The sequence below is a fragment of the Stegodyphus dumicola genome, chromosome 2 (genome assembly GCF_044657685.1).
Source record: "Stegodyphus dumicola isolate Sdum_Otavi_A_Nest chromosome 2, ASM4465768v1".
NCBI classification, from domain to species: Eukaryota; Metazoa; Arthropoda; class Arachnida; order Araneae; family Eresidae; genus Stegodyphus; species Stegodyphus dumicola.
The window spans coordinates 141,351,022-141,376,293 of record NC_140769.1 but is presented as its reverse complement, the minus strand read 5'-3'; the positions used below and the strand labels follow the sequence as shown (position 1 = coordinate 141,376,293).

Genomic DNA, 25,272 nt, shown 5'->3' with positions numbered 1-25,272 from the left:
CAATACGTTACTGTTTATGTATGCATTTTTGTTTTAAAACTGTTATCGGCTTCAAGAAACGTACTACTTCCAAATAATCGTTAAAAAATTTAAAAATTTTGAAGTTTGTTATAAGAATTATCGTGGACAGAAAAACCATCAAATACATATACAAAGAAACACAAAAAGATATTACTGCAAAAATATTACATATTGTGATGATCTTTCTTTATGCCTTTTCACTGAAAACATACTATCGAAATTTTTTGGATTTAAACATTACCTTAGTATACCTGTGTAATTATCACCTATGTATTTAAATTGCGAGAGGTATATTGTCGTAAACCAAATTTTATAACTGTAATATATCTTCTCTCAGTTTTAGTTCCGACGTTTCTAAATTTTTTATGATTCATTTCGTAATGGCGACGCAAACTGTATACTTTTGGACCTTGTTCTTCTTTATCATTAATAAATCTTGAAATCTGATTGCTCAAAACACCATAAAAATAATTAACCATAAAAATGCGTTAAGTCCATAATCGTCTTGAAGCACCCATCCTGCTTTTTACTTCCTTGTACATTATTATTGATTTATCAATACCTAAGTTTATAATTTTTTTGTTTAGAAAACAAATAAAATTTAGATACTGCATATCTAATTAATCAGTCAGCATCGCGATCTATTGAATCCAACTTTGCTCAATTTTACTTCCTTTTACGAAGTAAAAAGGAAAATCGCGAAAAGTTTCAGGCAGCATATTTCAACGAAAATATCCATTTTGACCGCTATCGAATGCAATTTAACGATGTTTTTGCGTGATATCTGTACGCAAGGACAGAATAAAGCACTCTTTTCCTCCAAAAAATTTTAAAGCTGCTTTAAAATGAATTCTGAGAAGAATTTTTCGTGGCGTCTCTACGAACGTATGTACGTACGTACGCGCGCACGTACGTATCTCGCATAAGTCAAAAACGAGTAGCCTCAGAACGTTGAAATTTTGCATATTGGACTGCTATAACATGTAGATGTGCACCTCGTATTTTGGTTGCAATCGGCCGCACAAACGCATATAAATATATTTATATACATATATTCGCTCTGCTACCCGGCTCAGTGATCTCAGTTTCTTTACTCTTATATGTTTGTAAATTGTATATTTTTTGCTTTAAAAATGATTCAATTATATTGTTCTTATCTTCCGGTTAAAGTTTTTAATGTCTTTAGTAAATTTGTATGCAATATTTTTAGAATTATCAACAATTTTAAAGTTGTTTAAGTGCCGCTAAGCTTAATAATTTTTTGGATGGCGGCCATTGCTTGTTTACATTTGAAACAACAGAGTAGTGGGCTTGTTGCCAATCTAGGGAAACGTAGTTTCGCAACAACAAAGATAGAACCTTCATTTATTATTGCGAATTAAATCATGCTTAACTTTCGAGGAAATAAGTGTTAAGATTTATTTTGTAATTTTTAAGACAGATATTTTGAGTTTTTATGTATTTTTGCCTTGTCGTGAAGTGATAACTGAATTAATTGAATGTGAAATACTCAATCGTCTGTGAAAAACTGTTTCTTTTTTGTTTTGTTTGCTTAATTTCTTTAATACATCGTTCTAGCTTTATTATAGTATTTGAATAGAACATGCGGCAACGATTAGATAATTCTTTAAATGATATAAATTTTGTGAGTTATAATATGAACGAAATATAATACTTTTAAGTGAATTTAGCGCCAGAGTGTCGCTGTGGTAAACAAATGGAGTGAAATTTAAAGAATGTATTTATTCTACGCTGTCGGCGAAGTACATTTAACTCAATCCAATAAGTTTAAATGAAATGCAATAGAAATGCGTATAATTTAATATTCCGTACAAGGAAGTCATGTGGTGTTAACATCAGGTTTTTTTACATTTATTTTGCCTTTGGCTACAAACTTGGTTTGCAATTTAATATCTTAGTTAAAATCACGATTGAAATTTTATTTACATTATCAATTAAACATTTTGAAATTTCGTATGAAAGTTACACTCAGAAGCTATGCACAATTCTAAGCGATAGATATTGATATAATATAAATCTAACAACAATGACAAAAAACATGTTTTATAAGCCATACATTGGTTTTACGCATCTATATAACAATATGAACTACGCAGCTGTGAATCTAGTCAACCAATTGAAGACCAGCACAAGGGAATTACACATATATGAGATGTACGAACTCAATTGAAAATTCGAAACACCAGGACACTGAAGCGCCAGCTGTCGAGAGACAAACCAAATTTGCTGACTGAATTCATGATGTAGAGACATTACGTTAATTGGAAGCAGGCAAGATGAAAAATTAGCAAACACCTTCGCCGGGAATCAAACCACGGACCTCTGGAATACCGGCCCAGCGTGCAAAACCACTACATCAGGAAGGCACGCTAGGAAGGAGGGAGAAATACCTTACAATGTGTCTAACCGTATCCTCGTTACCAATCGTACACGTAAGCTCAATCTATATCTCTACGTCTCTAGTTGCCTAGTTGAAATGAATTTGCAGGTCACGTGAATTTGCAGGTCACGTGAAATTGTTTCGGGCGAAGGATGTGGTCTCTCCAGTTTGAGACCACTGCACTACTGCCTCATGTAGTATCAGAAATTTGTGCTAGGACATCAGCAAATATTAACATGAGGATTATGGACCATTCATCTCATTTAAGAATTTTTGAGTTCTAATCTTCAGTGTGTTTACTTTAGCTTATATCAAGAATTAAATGCAGACTAAAGGGAAAGTGCAGCTAAATGCAAAATCTATTTTAAGTAATTCAAGCACTTCAGTTAAAGTTACATGAATAAATCTCTGGGAAATTTTTTTACGTCCATATCGTAATTCGTCTTGTCTATCTAATTCACTCTAGTGTTAGAGCTAAACGAAATTTAATAGATATTGAATGCATCTTGCTTCAGAAAATTATGACATTCACTTTTGAAAAAATGATATGTACGTTCTGAAAAAAATATTTGATATATGAGATGTACCAAAAACTCAAAACACTGAAATACTGAAGAGCCAACAGTCGACAGGTGAACTAAATTTGCCGACTGAACTGACGTGTCCAACCTTATCCTTTGTCACCCGTCGTACACTTAAGTTCAGTCTAGATCTCTATGTCTCTAAAACTACAAGCATCATATTTACAACCAATGCCTAACTGAAATAAATTCACGGGTCATGTTAAATTGTTTCGGGGGAAGGATGTGGCATCTCCAGTTTGAGACCACTGCATTACTGCCTCATGTAAATCAGATCAGAAATCCGTGCTAGGGCATCAGCAAATATTAATATGTGAACTGTGGACAATTCCTCTCGGTTAAGAATTTTTGGGATCTACTCTTCAATGTGCACCTCTGATGAAATCCTGATACAAAAGTATGCAGTTCGCCCTGACACAGCAATTCCGACTCTGAATACTTGATGACATTAGCAGCCTGGTCCTATTATTTGCATATTCAGGAGATTCTGGCAAATATAAAATTATCTGGAGAAAATCCAATAAACACTTAAACGATATACGTCAACGGACAAGGTGAAGGCTATAGTGGCTCTGCGGTGGTATGTGTTTAAATTAAAGACCTTTCAACTGGACAACTGTTAGCTTATAAAGAGCAAATAAATTTACGTGTCCTTGGCTACTATGACCTTATGGAAGTGTCTAGTGACTATTCGCTGGTCTTCTTACAGCTATAAAGTAAACGTTCAGGGAAAGGTCAAATTACATTTTTATTCACTCAAATGAAATATTACGGACGGCCCCTCTTGGGCTTACAGGAACACCTCCAATTGGGCTTTAACTTAATCAGAAAATAAGGAACTAATTCTAACTAGCTAATCTTTAGCGGAAGCTCTACAAAAATAACTAACCGAGTTGGCCCGTAATTAAACCTCACCGGAGAATACTAACAGATACGTAAAACTACGGCAGAACGTACTAAGATAGGCTTAAAGCAACGAAGTGGTCCGAAGGCAGAACACGCTCTACTGAGTACTTGAGCTCTTCTATTGAAGTGACTAAACTTCCGATTAAATACTGGTTATACTTCGTTTACACAAAATGTGATACTGAAATCTCATTCTGGCAGGGACTTGTAGGTGTAAAACAAAAATTTAGAGGAAGGGGTTTCATTATTAAAAATAACTGTTAAAATTAAAATAATCCCTACAGTCTGTTATGTTTTTTGACTGGTGTGTGAGTAGCATTTCTCGTGTGTTACAACTGTTCATATCGTGTATTCATTCTGATGAGTTTTTTCGTTCAGTAGGAAAATACACAGCCCTAGAATGCAAAGTGAAGGTCTAGAGATGCCACTTGAAAACTGATCTGAGTTTCGAGTCCTGATACGGCCACGTAGTTATGTAATTGCTATGCTACCGAAAATATCTGGATTTCAGTGTTCCTTCTCTGGAGGATGTATGGTGTTCATTGCCTGCATAACGTTGCCGCCTACATTATGCATTATGCTGTGCAGTTCATTTTATCTTGCAGTTCTAAATTAGGCTGCGGCTAGTTTTTTTCCCTTAGTTTTTACATCACTATATTTGCTACCTCTTTTTTGAATTTAATAGAGACTTTCTGTAGCATAACATTTTAATTATTTATGATTTGGAGCAGTATCATGACACAGGTTTCCGAAGAATCAATTTTAAATACGATATGAAGGGACTGAAAATAAAATCTGACTTTTAAATTTTCATTTTGGACCCATTCACATTATCCCAAATGTTTTTATTATTGAAAACGAGGGATTCTCAACCCGGGGGTAGGAATTCCTCCTAGGGGGATTTCATAACTTCAGGGGGATAACGATCAGTTTTTTATTTAGGTAACTTAGATTTAGTTTACCGCAATGTAAAACTACTTTTTTAACATTTTGATATTTATACACCTTTCCCATCCTTTCTGTAGTTTAATTTATAAAATGCGTGACAACAAATATCTAAATTTAAATAAATGCATATACAAACGCGGATGGAATGTTCGTCTGAGGAGTAATGGTAAAGGGGGCGTGAAGCAAAAAAGGGCAAAACTTCTGTGCTAAGACGTTCAGATACTTAGCATCAGTATTTAAAGAATGTGTTGCAGCCATCGTTGTCAAAATCGTAATTTATTTAAACCTGAACGCGTAAAAGAAAATACATACATGGGCATACACAAAGAGCTTCGTAAAAGTATATTCATTAATTTAATTGAAAGTTCCAATCCTTAATTTTTTTCGTGACTCCTAGATTTTCGACTTAAGTGTTTAAATATACGCAATATGTTAAATTGTTTAAGTATACGGTAAGAGTCATTAGGTTAATTGGAAGCAGAAAAGAGATGAAAAATATGCAACCGCTTCGTCGGGAATCGAACCACGGACCTCTGGAATACCGGCCCAGCGTGCTACCGTTACACCACGAAGGCACGCTAGGGAAGTGGGAGAAATACCTTATATACTCCCCTTTTTAAAGAGCGGCTAGGGTTTTAGAGAACCTAGTCGCCAAATCCTGGGTGCGGAGAATCATCATCCACAACCCTTTTAGTTCGGGCGCCACTTGTAGAGTCATTAGGTTAACTGGAAGCAGAAAAGATGAAAAATATGCAACCGCCTTCGCCGGGAATCGAACCACGGACCTCTGGAATACAGGCCACGCGTGCTACCGTTACACCACGAAGGCACGCTAGGGAAGTGTGAGAAATACCTTATAAGAGGAGTGTAAATGTACTAAATCTATAGAGAAGACTTGTTTAGAGCCTCGTTAAAGGGAATGTTTTCTTCTACTTGAACAAAACGTTTAAAGATATTATGAAATGCACACAACTAAATTGCTAAGCTGAACTAAAAACAGCAAATCTAAACTTATAGCATTATGAGTACTTAAAACCGCACCATTTTTACATAATCTACAAATTTGATCTTGGTCGAATCTCTCGTAGATTTTCAGTACAAATAATCTTACAAGAAATATTATTGCTCTTATGTTTCCTTCCAGATTTCATAATTACATTTGTGGAACTTATCACAGTAAGGAATCGTTCAGAATTAACACAAAGCTATCCCGAAAATCTAGCATTTACAAAAGAACGTTATTATGATAGACCAGAAAGCTCTAGAGGTTTCTATGTTTCCTTGCAGGATTTCAAAGCAGAAATGGATGATACGCTTACTAAACTCGATGTAAATACACAGAAGTCTTCCTGGAGCTTCTAAGTGTGTTTACTTTAGCTTACATTTGATACAAGAATTAATTAAATACAAACTAAAGGAAAGTGCAGCAAAATGCAAATTCTGTTTTAACCAATATAAATACTTTTGTTAAAGTCACTTGAACAAATCCTTCGAAAATTCTTCTGAGTCCGCATCGAAATTCGTCTTGTCTATCTGATGCTTTCCAATGTTAAAGCTAAAAGGAATTTAATACATATTGAATGCGTGTTGCTTATGAAAACTATGATGTTCACCTTTTGAAAAAATGCACAATTCATATATATCGGTACAATCGTTCCCCATTATGGCCTGATTCAATGGTTTAATTTTGCGTGATTTACGGCTGCCAAAATATAGTTTTGAAAATTAAAGATATACTTTTTTTTATAAAAATTGAAAACGAATATTCTTCAATTAAAACGAATATTATTTCATATTGTACGATATGAAAAAACCTAGCAAACCACCATTTTATTTTTTGCGTTTTGCTTCATCGAATTTAGGTAACAATAAAGAAAGAGAATAACTACATCTAAAAGTAGTAAAGCTATTGATAACATTTACATTCCCTTTCATTTATATTTTTGTTACTGTCAGAAATCGATTCTCATCATCGTTTATATGAAATAGCATTTTTAAATAACTGTTGGATGGCTTAAAGATCGAACTTTGCAATGATTTGTTTGACGATTAAGGAGGATTAAGTTACTCTATCGTGACTTTTTTCCTCCTGCTTTCAAGGTACCTCAGGAAAAGGAGCGGAATTTTTAGTCCAAAGGGGCTTTGTCCCTGAGAGACAATTGTTTTCCTTCACTTTCAGTTTATTTCACTCTTCAAACTGCTGCCGACCAATATTATCGCCCTGTATAATGGTTGAAGAAGTTAAATAATCAAGAAGCTGCATAAATGTATGTATGTTTCTCGCATTGTAATAAAACAACGGTACCTAGAGCTATCCAATTTTGAATGATGTAATCCAGGAGGATTACGTCATTCAAAATTGGGCTGAAGAATATGGGCATCTGAAAGACCAAATTTGAAATTTGGAATCTGTTTTATTACTGATTTCCTATTTTGTAAAACTTTAATGAATTTTTGATTAACAAACTGAAGGATTTCAAAGCGAACAATTTCAACATTGTACAGAAAAAAACAGTTTTATTTCCATCTCGTGAGATTGTGTATTGGAAATTCTAAAGATATGCTGATATATATAATTAAAATTATTTTACGATATTGTTCTTGAACTGAAATTTATGGTGTAAGTGCGAAGAACATGGTATTTAATAAATAATGGTAACACAAAATGTTAAAAGAACGTCCCTTTGGACGCAATTTAAAACCTGAAACCTTTCGGATTTTCTTTTCTTTAATCATGTGATTGTTTTAATGTGAAAATTAAATATTTAGCCTATTTTCACTCGAAGAAAACAAAAGATAAAATTAAAAAATTTTGAAGAACATTGTAAAACTATCATTTCATTACAGTGTTAAAATTATCTTTTAGATATTTTCATTGGAATCTTTACAGACATACTTGCATTTATTTATTTTTGCACATGAATTCCAGGCACTTTATAGATGGGCATCTTAGATAATTTTTGATTGTATAATAAATCGTGTTTGTTCCATTGATTAATTCATCTAAGGGAACCATTTTTGTCACTAACATCTTTCTTGTAACTTGTTTTTATGAGATTTTTAACTTCTAAATTGTAATAAAAAGACGACAAGCAACAATGATAGTTGTAGATTGGAACTTACCTAGCTTCATTTGTATTTGAATCTGGGACCTTTTTTATGCTAATTTATTCCCGATATATTGAGTTTAGCAAACATTTTAAAATATCGCGTACTAAAGCACAAAGTACTACTACTACAGAATTCGCAAGTCATCGCAAGTGTTGTTAAAGCACTTATGAACCGAAGCTAATCAAGAAATATCGCTTCACCTTTGAAGACATTATTCCTTATTCATTTCGGCTAATTTGAGCAAAACTATTTCTGGTAACTACTAGAAAATATTTTACTTGGGTTATTCGAACAAAATGTAGAATTTTGAATTTTAGGAAGTAGACATTTAGAATACCTGCAGATCTGATTCTGTCTGCTGATGCGTTTGATGCTATATTTTTATAATTTTTATTAAATTCTGTGCAATTTTCTGCATTGAGTTAATAATTTAGATCTTCAAAGAAGGCTTAGAGAAATTTTAAGAAAGGAAATAAAATTTTAAATGAGAATAAGGAAATGAAATTTTGTCTTGCTCTTGGTAGAGATGAGATGATAGACTTTCTGTATATTATTACAATTGAAATCTTGATAAGTATGGTATTTTTGAGCAGTATGCCAATCATAAGGTGTGTGATACATCATGTCGAAACTAATTCAGCTTGATATTTCTATTTCAGGCGAATCTAAAGTTATATATGTTTTGTTGTTGTAAGACGTCAACAGTTCGAAATAGCTATTATTAATACTATTGTGTCTGAGGTCGTTTAGATCTCATAGTCGTTGGCTGATTTTGATGATTGGTATAATCAATAATCCGATCTTTTCCTTTCACGTCTGCAATAAGTGATTTTAGAATCTGGGATTATTTGATCTCCAGCCCGATGCTTCACTGATCAGTTCAAAACAGCTCTCACGGGGCGCGCAATAAATAGCCTAGACTTGGGCGGTGCTGGACGCGTACATGCTTATTATTATTATTTATGGGTATTTCATTAGAGTTGATTGTTTAAATTATCACAAAGCATTTTAGGAATTTATGGATATGGAATTGAAACCTTCATGGAGGAACCTGAGGAAATTTTCTCATATTCAGGTTGCACATGGGGACACCAAACAGCTGCTTTGTAGCCTTAATATTTTAACCCATATCGAATCTTTAGACTTCACCGACATTATCCGCACGGTCAACGACACCTTTGCAGAGCCCGCTATATATATATATTTTTTTTTTGATTTGCAACAACATGTTAATGTGAGCATACATTTACTTACATGTACCAAACTACAATATGCCTATGATGTACTAACAAATAATAACCATTAAGTTGATCGCCTACAACTCTGGACTTACATACTTAAACAGATGTTCGAATTCTTTCCTTCCTAAAATCGATTACACTAAAGTCAGATTATTAAATAGTTAAATTCAAAATTAGAGGAATATTTTTACACTTTTTACATTAATATAAATAATGTTCTAAGCTATGGGATTGCTTTGGCTTCTTAAAAACTTTAGACCTGTTGAGCAACCTTTATTAGTTTTGATTAACAGCTTAAAGCCTTTCTTGGCAAGAAAAGCAGCTATAAACAGCTATAAACGAACAGCCTTCCCCCCAAAAAAAATCAGATATGATATGATCTTGATAATACGCGACGACTGTCACAGCTCATTAAATCTGCTCGCAGAGCAAAACCTAAAACGCTAACCACTGAACAGAAAGTTCAGCATTATAAACAATCAAAAGTTACTATCTAGTGTTCTGTTATGAAAACCTTTTCAGAGGTTTTTTCCTAGCTCTGGATTCTACAAAATAGAGGTTGAGCTGCGAGGCAAGTGCCGGAAATTCTAGATAAAGAAAAAAGAATAAAGGTCCCTTTTCGCTTTCTGTGTGTGTGGTAGTAACAGTGAAATTGTTTTCTCTTTCCTTAATGAGAACTTGGCCACTGGGCGCTCTGCAGGAAACTGTGTTCTGCTAAAGACTTCATACGTCGGTGATATGCATGCCTTGAAAGGAAAGACTGTTCATCTTGTAAGCGGCGTGATATATTGTTATATTTACTTAATATGTGAAGCAAATAGAGCATGTAGACAAGTGTTTTGTTCATCGTAGGTATATTTTGTCGGGGCGTAATATCAGTTTTTTTTTTTTTACCAGGAAGATGAAATTACCCTGAGATTTTCTCAGGTTGTTGATAAAGAAAATAGTGTGGCGTCTACTCCAATTTTTACCCAGTTATAAATGGCTGGGAAAAGGTCGTGGCATAGTCTGATTGAAAAATTAATTTGAGATGAGGTTTGGTTGCATCGGAAGTTGGTGTATAATTGATAATTAGGCGAGGGGTGGAAAGAGAAAGATTTCGGTTAAATGAGGCGGTTCAGCGTTTTCTTCAGTTACTTGTTTTCAGTTGGATGCGAAGAAGCGAAATTGTAGTAGAAAAGAAAAAAAAAAAAAGGAGAGAGAATGTCTGTGTGTGATGACTAGTAATACGAAGTGACAATGGACAAGAGAAAGCAGAGTATGGCGATGACGACTCTCTTATGAGATAGAAGAAAACTTAAGAAACAAGCTCGGTCTCGTGAGAGCTGATCAACTGTAGTAAATAATTTGAGAGTATGATAGAAGAAAAATTCGTGAAGCCACTAATCCTCTAAGGAGAAAATGCAACAATCTTTGTGCGATGGTCACAGGAAGTGTTCCTGTTACCGAAGCATATAGAGACTTTCCTTGACGCGTAGAATATCGGCTTTTGGCTCCGACTGGTGATTTGCAGCTACCGAGACACTATTATCCTGTCTTCCGAACTATTAAAAAGAAACTGTGCGGAACTATTATTTAGCGATGAAGTAAGCGGCTGAGCGTTACGAATTTATTGAACTGCGTTTTGTAAGTGACTAAACTAAGGACAAGTTTCATTACATGTGTAGTCCAATTGTTAGAATCTAAATCTTCAGCATAGCGTATACCGTAGTCTTCTCAATGTAAGTCTTCACCGCCTTCATGCATGCAGCGATGATTGCATAAAATTAAGTGCTTTGTTTTCTGTCTGCGAATTTCATATTTAATATGTTATTTAGGATCTTTTCTTTTTAAATGTGAATATTTATTATAGAATTTAGCGCCGAGATTAGGATATGTTGTACTTATATGTCGGTTTTGATAACGGAAATCAATAATTTAGTAGCTAAGATTTTGAGTTTACTTAGGATAATAGTTTCTGTCCACGACAGGTACAATTGAAGAATTGTACATTGTATATGAAAATCGATCTGTGGGTTAATTTTTTGCAGATATGCTTGACTATTATTGTCAAAGTGTTCTTTTGGGTTGTAAATATTTGTAGCTGTACTGATTATCATAATGTTGAATTTCGATAGAGGATCTAAAGGGCTCACTCTACTTTAGCAATCAGTGTTACTCTTGGCTTGTTTTACACCAGTTAGAAACTAGACTACACAACAATTCTCAGTTGTTAACAGCTTTTCTTTAAAGGTGTTTTCAATGACGAAGGGTAAACATGCCTACGTTGAGAAAAATCTCTTTTAGAAATACAAAAATTAGCAATCGGAAAGTTTTATAAGACCATACAAAAGCACACAAAAAAAAAAACGAATTATTAACAAGTAAATACATACAAATTGTTAAAAAAGTGTACAACGAAAATAAGTCACTAAAATTGAGGAAATACGACTAGTCCTAACACTAATACTTTCATGTCTAAATATTTCTATTCTTGAAGTTAATTAGTGTATAGAACAGGGAATTTTACATAAGAATGCACATTTGAAACTTCTTTAATGCGGTATTGTTATATTTGAATTAAACTAATGAGGTCGTCCAATCTAGAAATATTCCCTGTCTTCGAGAAATTCAATATAGTTGAAATTTATTGAGATTCGGTATAATATGACTTCTACAATTATTGCATATATGCACTGAATATTGTACAAGCAACATATACGAGTTATAATTCCTCTGTCTCTAGTTTTCTCAAAGAAAAGCGAATGCGCAAAAAAAAAAATTCTCTTTTCTGCATTAATTTGAGAATTTCGTTCAAATTTTTCAATCTCATAGGACAATATCTCATTGTTAACAATAGAAAAGCGATTCTCATATTGTTTTTTAAAGTATGTTTACACCATGCATTTTGTTGATTTACTGCATAACGAAACTTTTTTCTTTCGCCATTGTATTTGCTTGTTTTATGGGAAAATTATCATTTGACTCAAATTTGAACAACGTAAAACTAGACAACGCTTTTCGTCAGAGAAGAAATCTTTAATGTATATATATATATGTAAAATACATTAAAGCATTCTTTACTCTGCCCTAGGTTTTTAATTAATTATTTTGCTACGTAATATTTAAAATAATTTAAATCTTTATAATATATTTATTTCGCAAATTTTTATCTATTTCACAATATCTTAGGAAATAATTATTAAAAACTTCATAAGATCTAAGCTAGTATATTTAATAAATAAAAAGTTTTTAATGTAACGAAATGATGTTATGACTGTGAGGGTATCTTATGTTAACTAACCAGCTATTATAAGTTTAGTCTTTAGCATAATTTCTCCTTTCTAGATTCCTCAAAAAAATATTAATAAAATGATATTATTCCCAAAGGATATTCTTTAACGTTTCGGGTGTTAACTTTACTTATTAAACACCATATTCATCGCATTTAAAGCACAAAATTCAGTTCAATAGCAATATCACAAAATCATTGATTTAGTGCATATCTTTGGAATTTCGGATATACGAACTCGCGCGCTTGAGATATTTTTAGTCCAAAGGAGTTTTGTCCATAAGGACTGTTGTTTCCTTTTCGCGATTTTGCGTTGGTTTATTATAAATGTCTGTTCCTCTTTTCAAACTGTTGCCACCCAATGTTGGAGTCTTGCATTATAATTAAAGAAATTAAATAAGATAAAATCTGCATAAATGTATGTATATTTCTCGCATTGTGATAAAACAACGGTACCTAGAGCCATCGAATTTTGAATGACATTATCCTACCGCGAATATGGGAATTTGGAATTTGTTTTATTATCGGTTTTATATTTTGTGAAACTTTAACGAATTTACGAATTTTTGGTTAACGAACTCAAGGATTTCAAAGCGAGCAATGGCAACGTTGTACAGAAAAAGCATTTTTATCTCCAACGCGGGAGACTCTGTATCGGAAATTCTAAAGATACTAGCAATTTAAAACTATTTTCCGACATTGCCGATGAAAATAATTTTATGGTTTAAGTGCGAAGAACGTGATATTTGATAAATAAAAGTAACAGAAAAATGTTAAAAAAAGCCTCTTTAGACGTAATTTAAAATCTGAAACCTTTGAGATTTTTATTTTTTATTTTATTTGCCCCCTTGTTTTTTACAGTACAAGAAACATACATGCATTCATGAACATTATTCATTATTTAATTTCTTTGAATATAATTCAGGGCTCTAAAATTTGGTGGCATCAATCTGAAAAGAGAAACGCCGTTTATAATGAGCCAACACAAAATGCCAAAACGAAATTAATAGCCCTTGTGGGCAAATTGTCCATTTGGGATAATAATAATAATAATAATAATAATGTTTCGGTTGACAAATGGTGCCAGTGCTTTAATTTACTATCACTTAGCTAAAATCTTTTTGAATTTTTTCTGTTGTTCTCGCTTAGTATATGTTTCTTTTCCATGTTTTTATCTTCGCAGATGAAGCGGGCCATTCAGTTTTACCAGTCTTTAATTATAGTCTTGTCAATTTGATTTTAAATTTACACTTATTACTCTTCGGTATTATTTGGTTCATTATTAAAATTAAAAGTGTTAATGCTTAGGTTTTATTTCTAATTCCTTTCAAAAGCAACGAGAGGGTATTTTTTAGTTATTCCTCTGCGCGCCGTTAATAATTCACATAATGAATAAACTGTAAATAAAAATTTTTAAAAATCTGAAAGATTTCGGATTTTAAATTACATCCAAAGGGGCGTTTTTTTTTTTTTTTTTTTTTTTTTTTTTTTTACATTTTGTGTGCAAACTTTATTTATTAAATATCAGATTCATTGCATTTAAACCATAAAATTCAGTTCAAGAGTAATATCGTTAAATAATAAAAAAATGAGCCTATATTTAGAATTTCCGATACACAGTCTCGCGCGCTGGAGATAAAAATATTTTTTTCTGTACACCGTTGCAATTGCTCGCTTTGAAATCCTTGAATTTTTTAATCAAAAAATCGTTGAAATTTTATAAAATATGAAATCGATAATAAAATAAATTCCAAATTCAAATTTTGTCTTCCACATGTCCATATTCGTAGAAGGATTGCATTATTCAAAATTGGATGCCTTTAGGTACCGTTGCTTTATCACAATGCGAGAAAATATACATTTATGTAGATTCTTTATTATTTTGTATAGACATAAGGATTTTTTGGAAGCAGGAGAGATGAAAAATGACCAACGCCTTCCCCATAAATCGAACCACGGACCTATGGAATACGCGCCCATCTCGGTGACCACTACACTACGAAGGCATGCTAAGAAGGCCGGAGAAATACCTTATATGCTCCCCCTTTCAAAAGGCGACTGGGGTTTTAAGGGACCCAGCCGCCAAATCCTGATATGGGGAATCATAATCCACCACCCTGTTTATTTGGGCGCTACTGTAGAGTCATTAGGTTATTTTTAAAGCAGGAGTCATGAAAAATTGCAACGTTTTCGCCGGGAATCGAACCACGGACTTCTGGAATACGCACCCAGCTAGCTGACCACTACACTACGAAGGCATGTTAAGAAGGCGGGTGACATACCTTATAATTTAATTCACAGGGCGATAACTTTCGGTGGCAACAATTTGAAAAGTGAAACGACGCTGGTAGTAAGTGAATCAACGCAGAATGCCCAGAAGGACGAAATTAATATTCCTTCTTGATAAATTGCCCCTTTGGACTAATAATGTGGTTTAATTTGGGTTTCTCAATACGTAGCGGAAGCTAACATTTATTTTTCATTTTTTTTCTGTGTAGGACAAATTTGTTTTATTTCCTTTTCCAAATTTCCTTTATTTTATTTAAATGTAAAAAACAACATTGGGTAAAATTGGTGTTATAAAAAACAACATTGGGTAAAATTGGTGTTATAAAAAACTACATTGGCTAAAATGTGTATGGTAAGCAAAATTACTAAAATAAAGCCTGTTTCTTCTATAAAATACTGTAAGACAGTGTGGATATTGTCGATAAACTTTTAAGAACAGAACCGCCAATCAGACCTTTAAAACTACACCAGTAAAAGCCTCATTACTTTCCCTTGTATTACTTTATAACGTGGCTTTCAACAAAGATGCAACAGAATAAATTCCTCCAAAACCTGCAACGGAAGAAAAGCTTCGTAAAATAATCTTTTTAAATGTTCATTTTTTATTGCGTATTATTTTTATACGCACAACCATTTTCAACAAAGGTCGATAATTCCCGGAAAAGCAGTTTACCGACTGCGTTTGCGATGCGGAAAGTGCTTCGAATTTTATCATTCTATGCCTTTTTTCTGATGTTCCGATCTTTAACGTTCCGTGAACACTTGTCTCGTTACATTACTTTTTCTTTCTTCTTTCGATGTCTGGGAGACTCTTTTTCTCTCACCAATATTTATTTTGCTGCGGTTCTGAAAGCGACCGAAAAGCTGATGACTTGAATCAGGCTTTGGTGAGTTCCTCTTTTTCACACAAACCGAGTTTGATTTCGGAATTTGATCTTAAAAAGATTTCTTTGATTTCCTTCTAAAGGCCGTTGCAGTCAGACGTTTATTTCGGAAACAGGAATTAACTGAATCAATCGATTGGTATTTCCTAAGACATGGTTAACACTTTTGGTAAAGAAATAGTTTTTCCCAAACATTCGGTAACCTTGCTAAACTAATAGATCGATTATTGTTCTGCATTATACTTAGAGTTTGATAACAGAAAAAGATTATAAGGATCGTAAAAGTAACTGCACATTTATTTGCACAAAAATTAAAATATTTTATAGGAATTTAGCGGTTGCCTTTTAACGCCAATGTGGAATCAAACCTCACCAACAAAAAGCATATTAAACATGGAAAAATTTAGATCAGATATCCGATGTTCCCAGTTAAAACTGGCATCCATTTAATATAGTTAATGCGCTTTGAATTACATCATAAGAAACATTACCAGCAACCAAACTTTCTGCACACCTTCAGAAAAAAATTGACAGTTCGATATCACCTCTTCAACTGGACTGACTGTCGAAATTTAACTTGCGTTTTCCAAATCCCGAAGGGGCAACTTAGGGCATATATTATATTTATATACAACTTTATTCTAACCTAGGTATTTTCCTTCAAAATCAGACTTTTTCTCAAATAGCTTACCGATTGTTTTCCATACTTCGATTTTACGACTCAAATTATGCCTAGATATTATATTTTGTAATTTTTGCTGCTAAATTGCGGAAGAAATTTATTTTGGGGCATTTTTTCTAGTAGCTCACTTTGTGAAATTCTTTAGTAACCTATTTTCCTTTAGCTTTTTACATTGTGAACGAACGGAAAAAAAAAAGTGCATCGTTCATACTTTCAAGCAATTTTTTACGAAGTACGTAAACAACATTTGGCATTGTTATCGCTTATAATGAAAACGCGAAACTTAAAAATGCGCCAAAATATAAATTCACATTTATCTTAGAAAATTTTGAATAAAAAGACTAATCTTTATGCAGGTATGCTTAAAAATACATTTACTTTTAGGTGATAGTTAAAATTTCATAGATTATAATTTAAACATTTTTTCGATAAATATATAAACATTATTTAAAAATACAAATTTTAAAAATAACTCATAAAAAATGAGCGAATTTTATTTGGAATGAACCTAAACTTCGAAATGTCAAACGAAGAATCAAATAATTTTAATAAAAGAAGAGATGTTAATAAATATATAACAAATTCAACTAACATGGAGGAGCTCAAATTTTGACAGCTAATTTTTCAAACACTATTCGCGCATACAAATTATGCAGTTTGGCATAATTTGAGTAGTAAAATCGAAATTTTAAAAGAAATCGATATGTTATTTTAGAAAAAGTCCGATTCTATCAAAATACATATATTATAACGATACAGATCTAATATATATCCTAAGTCGCGCTTTCGAGATATGAAAAACGCAAGTTCAATTTCGACAATCGTTCCAGTGCAACTGGAAATATAGAACTACCCCATTTTTATGCAAGGTGTACTATTTAACTCTTTGAGGGGCGGTGGTTACCTACAGTAACCACCTTTACTATTGAACGTCTTACTCGCTCATGTGAGTGGTTTTCAAGGGTGAACATTTCTAAAGTTCCCCTGTAGCTCACTAGATGGCAATCAAGAAACATAAGTCAGTGGTTGATGCAGGAACTTGTCTTAAAGAAAATAAGCATCAACCATAGAAGACAACATCGCGACGATGTGCACTTTGCAGCACCAAGAAAAAGCCTGTAAGAACAGTGTGGGAATGCATCACATGCAAAGCTGCACTCTGCTTCAAAAAGAAAAACTGTTTCCTATAGTAACTAATTGTACTATAGTGACTGTTTGTACTATAGTGACTGATTTGTAGGGATGTATTCTATGGACGGTGGTCACTGACACTAACCACCAACAGTAGTCATTTTTTTCACACGTCTTGGACAAATATGTGTAATTGTCGCAAATAATTTCATCTTGACACCTGGTATAGTGAATAAAACAAGAGTTTTTCTGAAAACGTTAATTGCCTTTTCCTGCCCCTCAAAGAGTTAAGCGAAATATTATACAAGAAATGACATTAATAATAAAGATTTTGCGCGTAGCAAACATCTGTATAAATAAAATAACCAAGGGCGTCTTTTGAGAGTTAATTGGCTTTTATATTTAATTTATGATATAATCAGCTAGAGGTTTGTTATAATTTGAAGCAAATCAAAAGATTCTTCGCTAATTTTAGGCGATTTCCAACAAGATGGTTACTAAATTTACCAGAACGTTTTGCTGCTTGTTTATGATTTAATCCTCTATTTGGGAAATTAGGAAATTTATTGACGAATTTTGCGCTGTACCTTAGAGCTGACACATTGAAAACGTAAATTCTCAGAGCGCCTCCTTTGACTGATGTCCTGAAACTTGATCGACGCAGGTTACAGCGAATAATGAAATCTCCCAAACAGCCTATCTGTACGCAAACATCATGTCTCCCAAACAGTATGTCCTAATCTGTCTTCAAGCGAGAGCAAATATAGAAAGTCAGCATTGAATTCTAAAAGTGTAAGAACAAGCCTCACTTCTAAACTTCGATTATTTAATTGTTATTGACGGAGCGTCGTTTTGTATAAGATCTCGACTGACTAATTTTCCCCTCTCTATAACAGAGAATAAGCCAGGCGAAAGTGACGCTCCCCATTTTTTTCACTTGTAGTGTGCGACGATGGTGAAGTATGCTTCAGTGTTTCATACTTTTCCTCCATTGTGAGAAGACTGTAGGAAATCTGCAAAGAATGTCGATAACTGCCATTTAGTTTTCTGGAGAGCGAAGTTAACAGTAAGGTACTTTACCCACGAAACTAAAAGTAACTGAGCGAATACGAGGAAGCCCTGTTCTTTCTTTGGCCAAGCAACGAGGCCTGAAGGCTATTTCTTTCTTTCGCCGAAGAATTTTACTTTCTGTGTTAAGAGCTGGTTATTTTTCCTCTAATTCTTGCGTACAACGAATCTGCTTTACAGAATTCTAAGTACTCTCTTAATGTTGTAATATTATTGTGATTGAAAGATAGCTCTATCATGGCCGTAATTATTATTACACGTAGCTAAAAGAAACAAAAAATCTGATGTGTACATAACATGATTTCCTTGTACGGAATATTAAATTATACGCTTTCTTTCCGGCATTTATTTTAAACTTATTTCCTCGAATTTCATTAGAGATATATTTTTCATTCAATTAATTGCGACAAGGCAAAAATGCAAAAAAACTCAAAATATCTATATTAAAAATTGAAAGATATAGAAAAACATAAAACACCAAATACAGCTGAAACAATTAATTTTTTTTTTCAATTAAAATTGCATTTTCTATGCAAAAGCAAGCAGTTCGACCAGCGGGCAAAATGGCAGAATTTTCAGTGCACAGAACTGAATATTTACTTTTGGTCTCACTCGGCATAAAGACACCGAAGGCGCAGAAACTGAGTTAATTTGTTATGGGCGCTATGTTGAGTCAATATATGGGATAGTTAAAAAGTTAAATGATAATTCCAGAATGGACAAAGCAAAATAAAAGAAGACGTCACTTTGTTGCTGCGAGACTTAGCTTCTCTATATTGGCAACAAATGTACTATTCTGTTAATATTATATATATATATATATATATTTATATACGTTTGGTGCCACCGATTGCAACAAAAAAGGGAGGTGCACATCTACATGTTATAGCATTCCCACATAGGAAATTTCAACGTTCTGAAGCTATTCGTTTTTGAATTATGCGAGATACATTCATGCATAGTTACACACCTACGTACCTGCATGCGTACGTACAGACATCACGAAAAAATATCCTCTGAAACCATTTTAATTCAGTTTTATATTTCGTTTGGGGGAAAAAGAGTCCTTTATTCTATCCTTACGTAGAGATGCCACGCAAAAAGATTGTTAAATTGCATTCGATAGCGGTCAAAATGGATATTTTCGTTGAAACAAGGTAACCGGAATTTTTCGTGATTACATTACTTTCTTTACTTCGTACAAAGAAGTAAAAATTTAATTCACTTGTGAAATGCAGTTTGATGTTTTGGACCTTTGTAGTAGAGTGATTAATGTTCTGCATTTCAACATTCGATTAGTACACCAACAAAACGCAATGAAATCCTTATTGTAATTTCCGTCTAACTATCTTTATTCATTAAAATAAAATGCATTAATGTTCCTAATAGTTGTTTGGGCTGGCAAGAAAATAATTTCGGTTTGCACAAATTATAGAGCTATGTTCGCTTTGTTATTCTTCTGTCAACTTTATATATATGTATATATTCTTTTGAAATTTGGCAGCTGATACATTTAGGTCGCTATAAAAACAAATTCTATGTACTTCTGCTTGTAATTGCTAAAGCCAGTTTTAACTTTGGGTTCAAAATTATTAGTTTGTTATTTTCTCTTAAATTACATTTATATTCCTTGTTTTCTTTAAAGAATTTTCCTTAGATCCTTACAAGCATTAGAAAAATGTTTACATTAAAAAAGCATTAAATTTTACTTATTCTTGTGAACGCTAACTGAGCAAAACCTCTGTTTAAGCTGCAAGAGACGCGTGTTAAATGATGCTGATATTCAGCCGCGAAGAGTTCAAGCAGAAGCTTAAAGAGCAGCTGAAAGAGAAGCGTGTTCATTAACGAAAGAGAAACAGAAACAAAAGCAGGAATGAATATGCGTGATTGAAAAGACAGATAAATGGATTGTAGCTGGATCTTTAGGTGAATTCTTTTATTCTTTTTATATTTCTTCTCCTTGATGAAGAGAAGCATATTTCTCAACATTTCCATTTGGGTTCCTTTCTTGCAAAAATGTTTGTTAATGAGTCTATTTCTCTTTTATTTCCTTTTTGATTCGAGTGGAAAATTAACTTGGGTTATCTCAAAGCATCAATCTTAACAGAAGGTACATTAAAGTTTGGGAATAGTGAAATATATTTTTTAAAAACATTTTCTCGAGATCTGAAGTTGAAGATGTAAAGAGCTTTGAGCTCTTAGGGCCTTTCAACTATATACTTGATTTTCTAGAAGGATAATATTTCAACTTAACAGTAAATTCCGATTTTGGCTTGCCTTTTCGTGCAAAATTTATTTTGTTTCATTTTATTCCAGTTATTCACTCTTATCTTGTAAATTTAACAAAAATTAATATTTGATATAAGTAACTTGTCTCCTAAGCTTAAGAAGAAGTATAATTTAATTGCAGATAGTGTTCGGATTCAAATTTGCATTTGATAAAAATATTTCACTTTGCATACTTAATATTAATTACCTTCCCTTGAAATTTGCAGTTGAAGATCTATTGAGCATTGCGTTTTTCGGGACTTTCAGCTATTTACTTGCTTTTGTGGAAGAACAATATTTTAATTCAGCTCTACTTTTGGTATTCCACAGTGTGCAAATACAGTTTATTACGTTTTAGATTATTTCAGTCATTTACTATTATACTGTAAATTTAACTCAAATGATTATTTCATACAAATATCTTGTTTTCTGAATTTGAGAAAAGTGATAATTTAATTGCAGATAGTATTGTAAATCTGATCCAAATTTGCATTCGATAAAAATATTTTGCACCCAAACTTCAGGAAATATTAAATATAATCAGATTACTGCCTTTTTTATCTTTAATACTGATTTTTCAGAGCATCTCTCTCATTATATTTACGTGGTATACATTTACTCTACACTCCTGCTACTGCTCGCCTTTAAGATGTTGAGTTTTTAAATAAAAAATTCATCAAATTTTACAAAATATGAAATATGCAATAAAAAATTTCAAAATTTCAAATTCGGTCTCCTAGATGTCCTTTTTCGGATGGAGGACTATGTTATTCAAAATTTAATGACTATAGGTATCGTTGTTTTTCCACAAAGCAAGAAAGTTTGTGGCAGCAATTTGCAAAGTGATTCAGAGGTTTATAGTGATTCAACGCAAAATGCCGTTTTGAAACTTATAACCCTTTTCGGCTAACATCCATTTGGGGCTAATAGTAAGTCAGAAATTTTTGTACTGCGGGTCGCGAATCCAAATATGGCGGGGGGGGGCAAAACGAAATGTTAGGAGAGCAAAAATTTAATTCAAATACAAGAATTTTTTTTTAAAATAGTATATTGCTATTTCTTAATTATCTCTAATTAACTGTGTTACATTTTCTGTTAAGTGAAAATATAGAATCATAATACTGGCTAAATTGAGCTTTAAACTATGATTACGTATTTCTAAATACCAAGAAGCATGCCATGCCGTACTGCACTTTCAGCTTATACGATTTTTAGAATGCCTAACCAACACAATGGTTAGTCAAATATTTAACAAACATTTCCAAATTATTAACAAAAATATTATAAAAATAGGCAAAACTTCTCTTATTATAATTTTACATTACAATTCCTGTTAACTTATTTGCCGCTCAATCGGAACAGTGGTTAGTGACTCTGGCTGTTGTACCGAAGGGCCCGGGTTCGTATCCCGAAAATGCATGTATGTTTAAAAAAGTATAGAGTCTGTGGGGCATAGGTCACTCAAATATGCGGTGAGTTGAAAGTCCTCTCGAGAGGTTGATGGTCATGGCAGAGCGTTGAGAGAACCCTGGACCAATCTCTCTACCCGGGTTGAAAAATTTGTGACTTTTAAACATTCGTGGAATATACGTTTTTATGATAAAGTATGATTTAACCTTGGGGATCATATTTCATTTGTTAAGTTGTAAGGATCCTAAGTTTTACTAAAGTTTATTTTATTTTAAATCTTTACTATCACTTCTTATTTTCTATTTCCGGCCAGAATTAAAAGCTTTAACTTATTTATGCAAATTTGTCTTGCTAACGCCAAGTACTTAAGTTGTGGCCTTTTTGCCAAGCAAGAGAGAGGAAGGAGTTATTAGAAGCAGGCCGCTTGCCATAGTAGTTTTACTCGGTTGCTGGTTGCCTTCAAGGCCAGAGGTTTAGTCCTCTTGATAATTTCAAACGTATCGTAGTTTTAGCAGCTCTCTGTACTACATACGGATTTTGTTAAATAACGGCCAATCTTAAAGTTAGGCACTTGTATATTAATCCAAAGTTAGTTTTAGTTAGAGTTTTAGTTAATAGTTTTATATTCTTACGTTCAGACCACAAGTGGTTGGTCTCTGTATTCCGAAGTTCCGGAAATCTCTGTAAAGATAGAAAAATAAAGGTTTTAGTATATTCTTCCTGTGTGTATTGTCTACTTTACAATTTATTGAACATAGCTTGAGTAAGCTTCCTGTTCCGAGTCAGGACAGTTCATGTTTCCAAAGCAAGTAAAGAGGAACACAAGTCCTGATAAAGTTTTGCTGATTCTTAGGTACTTCGGGCTGCGAGATATTTTATTTCAAAATTACTATGAAATGCGGGTTTAGATTATTTTAGCGGAACAAAGGACGTAGGAAATACTGGTTATATACATGATTGCACATTGTAATTTAAAAGATGACTTGCTTTAAAGAAGAAAAGTTTGTTTAACATTAAAAAGCAAACAAAATATTCATCTTTATTAAATATTCTTCAGAAGTTTTGTTCAGGATACATTTGCATTTGTTTATTTTTCTTTAAATTTCTTATACTAATGTGTATTTAGTATTGTATGCTTGATTTAATCCTTAGTTCTAACTGAATATTGTGTTGAAACAAGAATAACAAAATTCAAATTTGAAAAGAAATTTTCTTAGATTATATTTTATTATTCCGTTTTGACTGAACGGAATTCGAAACAATGTTAAAAGAGTAAAATCCATAATTTTATTTTGCTCTTTCCCTAAATTTATTGAAACAAAACGCTTAAAGAAATTCCGCACAAAATTATTTAATTCAGCACTGACAGAGGTTAGGAATTTATGATTTGCATCGTAATGAAAGAAAAATATCGAGAGAAAATATTTAAAAAAAAAAAAATAATAATAATATCAAAAATTTAAGAACGTGAATGTTAAAAATGCAGCTTAGTAATTGCTTTTGCATTGCTTAGTGTGTAATATTTGTTACCCCATGTATTATCAAATTAATCAATGAGACATCGTGTGGTTCATTAAAGGCAGAACATTTTTGACAAAACCGCACTGACTGAATACACTGATTGGGTCTCCATACAGCATTTACTCATTTCAGCACATTCGTATTTATATTCTCGTCACGTATAGGGTATGTAAGAGAAGTCGGTGGAACAACATCTAACTATGCACTGAATAAAGCTGAAAGGATGACTTGGTACAACGCAATCTTATTTACGACCCCGGTGCCATCTTTATGGGTACTTTCTTGAAGGAAGTCTAGCGGAACTATTGTAAATTGGCAAAGTGATTACTTTATCCATGGTTGTACTAAAGGCATAAACTATATACAATGCAATGGAAAAAAGCTCCCTTTCTCTGTTGGTAAAATATTTTCCTGTAGCAGGAAACACTGGAATATCTCCAGTTTCTTTCTTACCGCATATGAAAGTTTCCTTGAGTTCACTTCAAGTAGTTTATTCACTAAGATTTCTTCTATATGCAATATAACAAAAACAACTTACTATAATAAAAGTATTTTAGTGCTCTAAATTAAGAAGACTAAAATTAAATTCTAATAAATGACTTATAAATTAGTATTGAAAAATGTTTTAGTCCAGAAATAGTCGAAACAAAATTACTAGACTTACCTACAAATCCTGTTTCAACGTTGTCAAGGTAAGAAGAAATCGTCTACTTGCTATTCGTTCCCTGTGCTGTTCAAGATGTCTCACCAAAATTCTGTAAAAAAAATTAAATAAAATATTAATAAAAAATTACTGAACGTGACCTTATAAGTAGTGTTTATCACTCATACAAGTTTCAAAGATATATTTCCAAGATATTAAAGTTCTTGTGATCTTTTATTGTGGAATTAGAGTTCCCAGGCTCTGTATATATTTATACTTGTATATATATAGTATATATATATATACTATATATATACAAATATATATATATGTAAAATATAAAAAAATACGATGGCTTTGCTTTTCGCGAACACGCAAACTTTAATAAACTTTCTGCAATTCAGGATCTTCCCCCTAGACCAGTACCTTCTAGAATTTGCTAGCCTATTACGTAACCGCTACTATAAATACTGAATGCGCGCCTGAAGCTCGCCTCTCCTCCTCTGCTATACATCTCGCTACTACTTGATCTATCTTCTCTTTGTCAGAAAAGATAATGACGCATAAAGTTTAACTTTAGTCGTACTTGGTTTAAACTACTATTGGATATGTGATTTAGAGAATTTCATATGATGCAAAGCATGATCTACTGTAAAAATTGAATTAAAGCTATGGAATAAAGATGTACCATTAAAAGCTAAATCAAGTTGCCTCTTCATTTGGATTAGCCTTACCACTTTGCAAGAACCATGCATCAACTAATATCGATTTGTCTCAAGTAATATCGATGCTTTATTCTTTATAAATAAAATACTTTGGCACAATGACTGCTAAACCTGCATCCGCTGTAAGTGTTACTGCTATTGAAGCAATGTCCTCTTGTTTCAATGGATCTT

General features: G+C 32.8%; 1 protein-coding gene across 1 annotated transcript in view; it reads right to left on the bottom strand.

Moving 5' to 3' along the window:
* LOC118198069 (galanin receptor type 1-like) overlaps positions 1 to 25,272 on the bottom strand; it is a 677,895-nt gene that overhangs the window by 326,506 nt on the left and 326,117 nt on the right. The window contains exon 2 of the mRNA XM_085811151.1: positions 24,398 to 24,488. The gene's annotated coding sequence lies outside the window, so the exon portion shown is untranslated. The remainder of the gene's footprint in view (positions 1 to 24,397; positions 24,489 to 25,272) is intronic.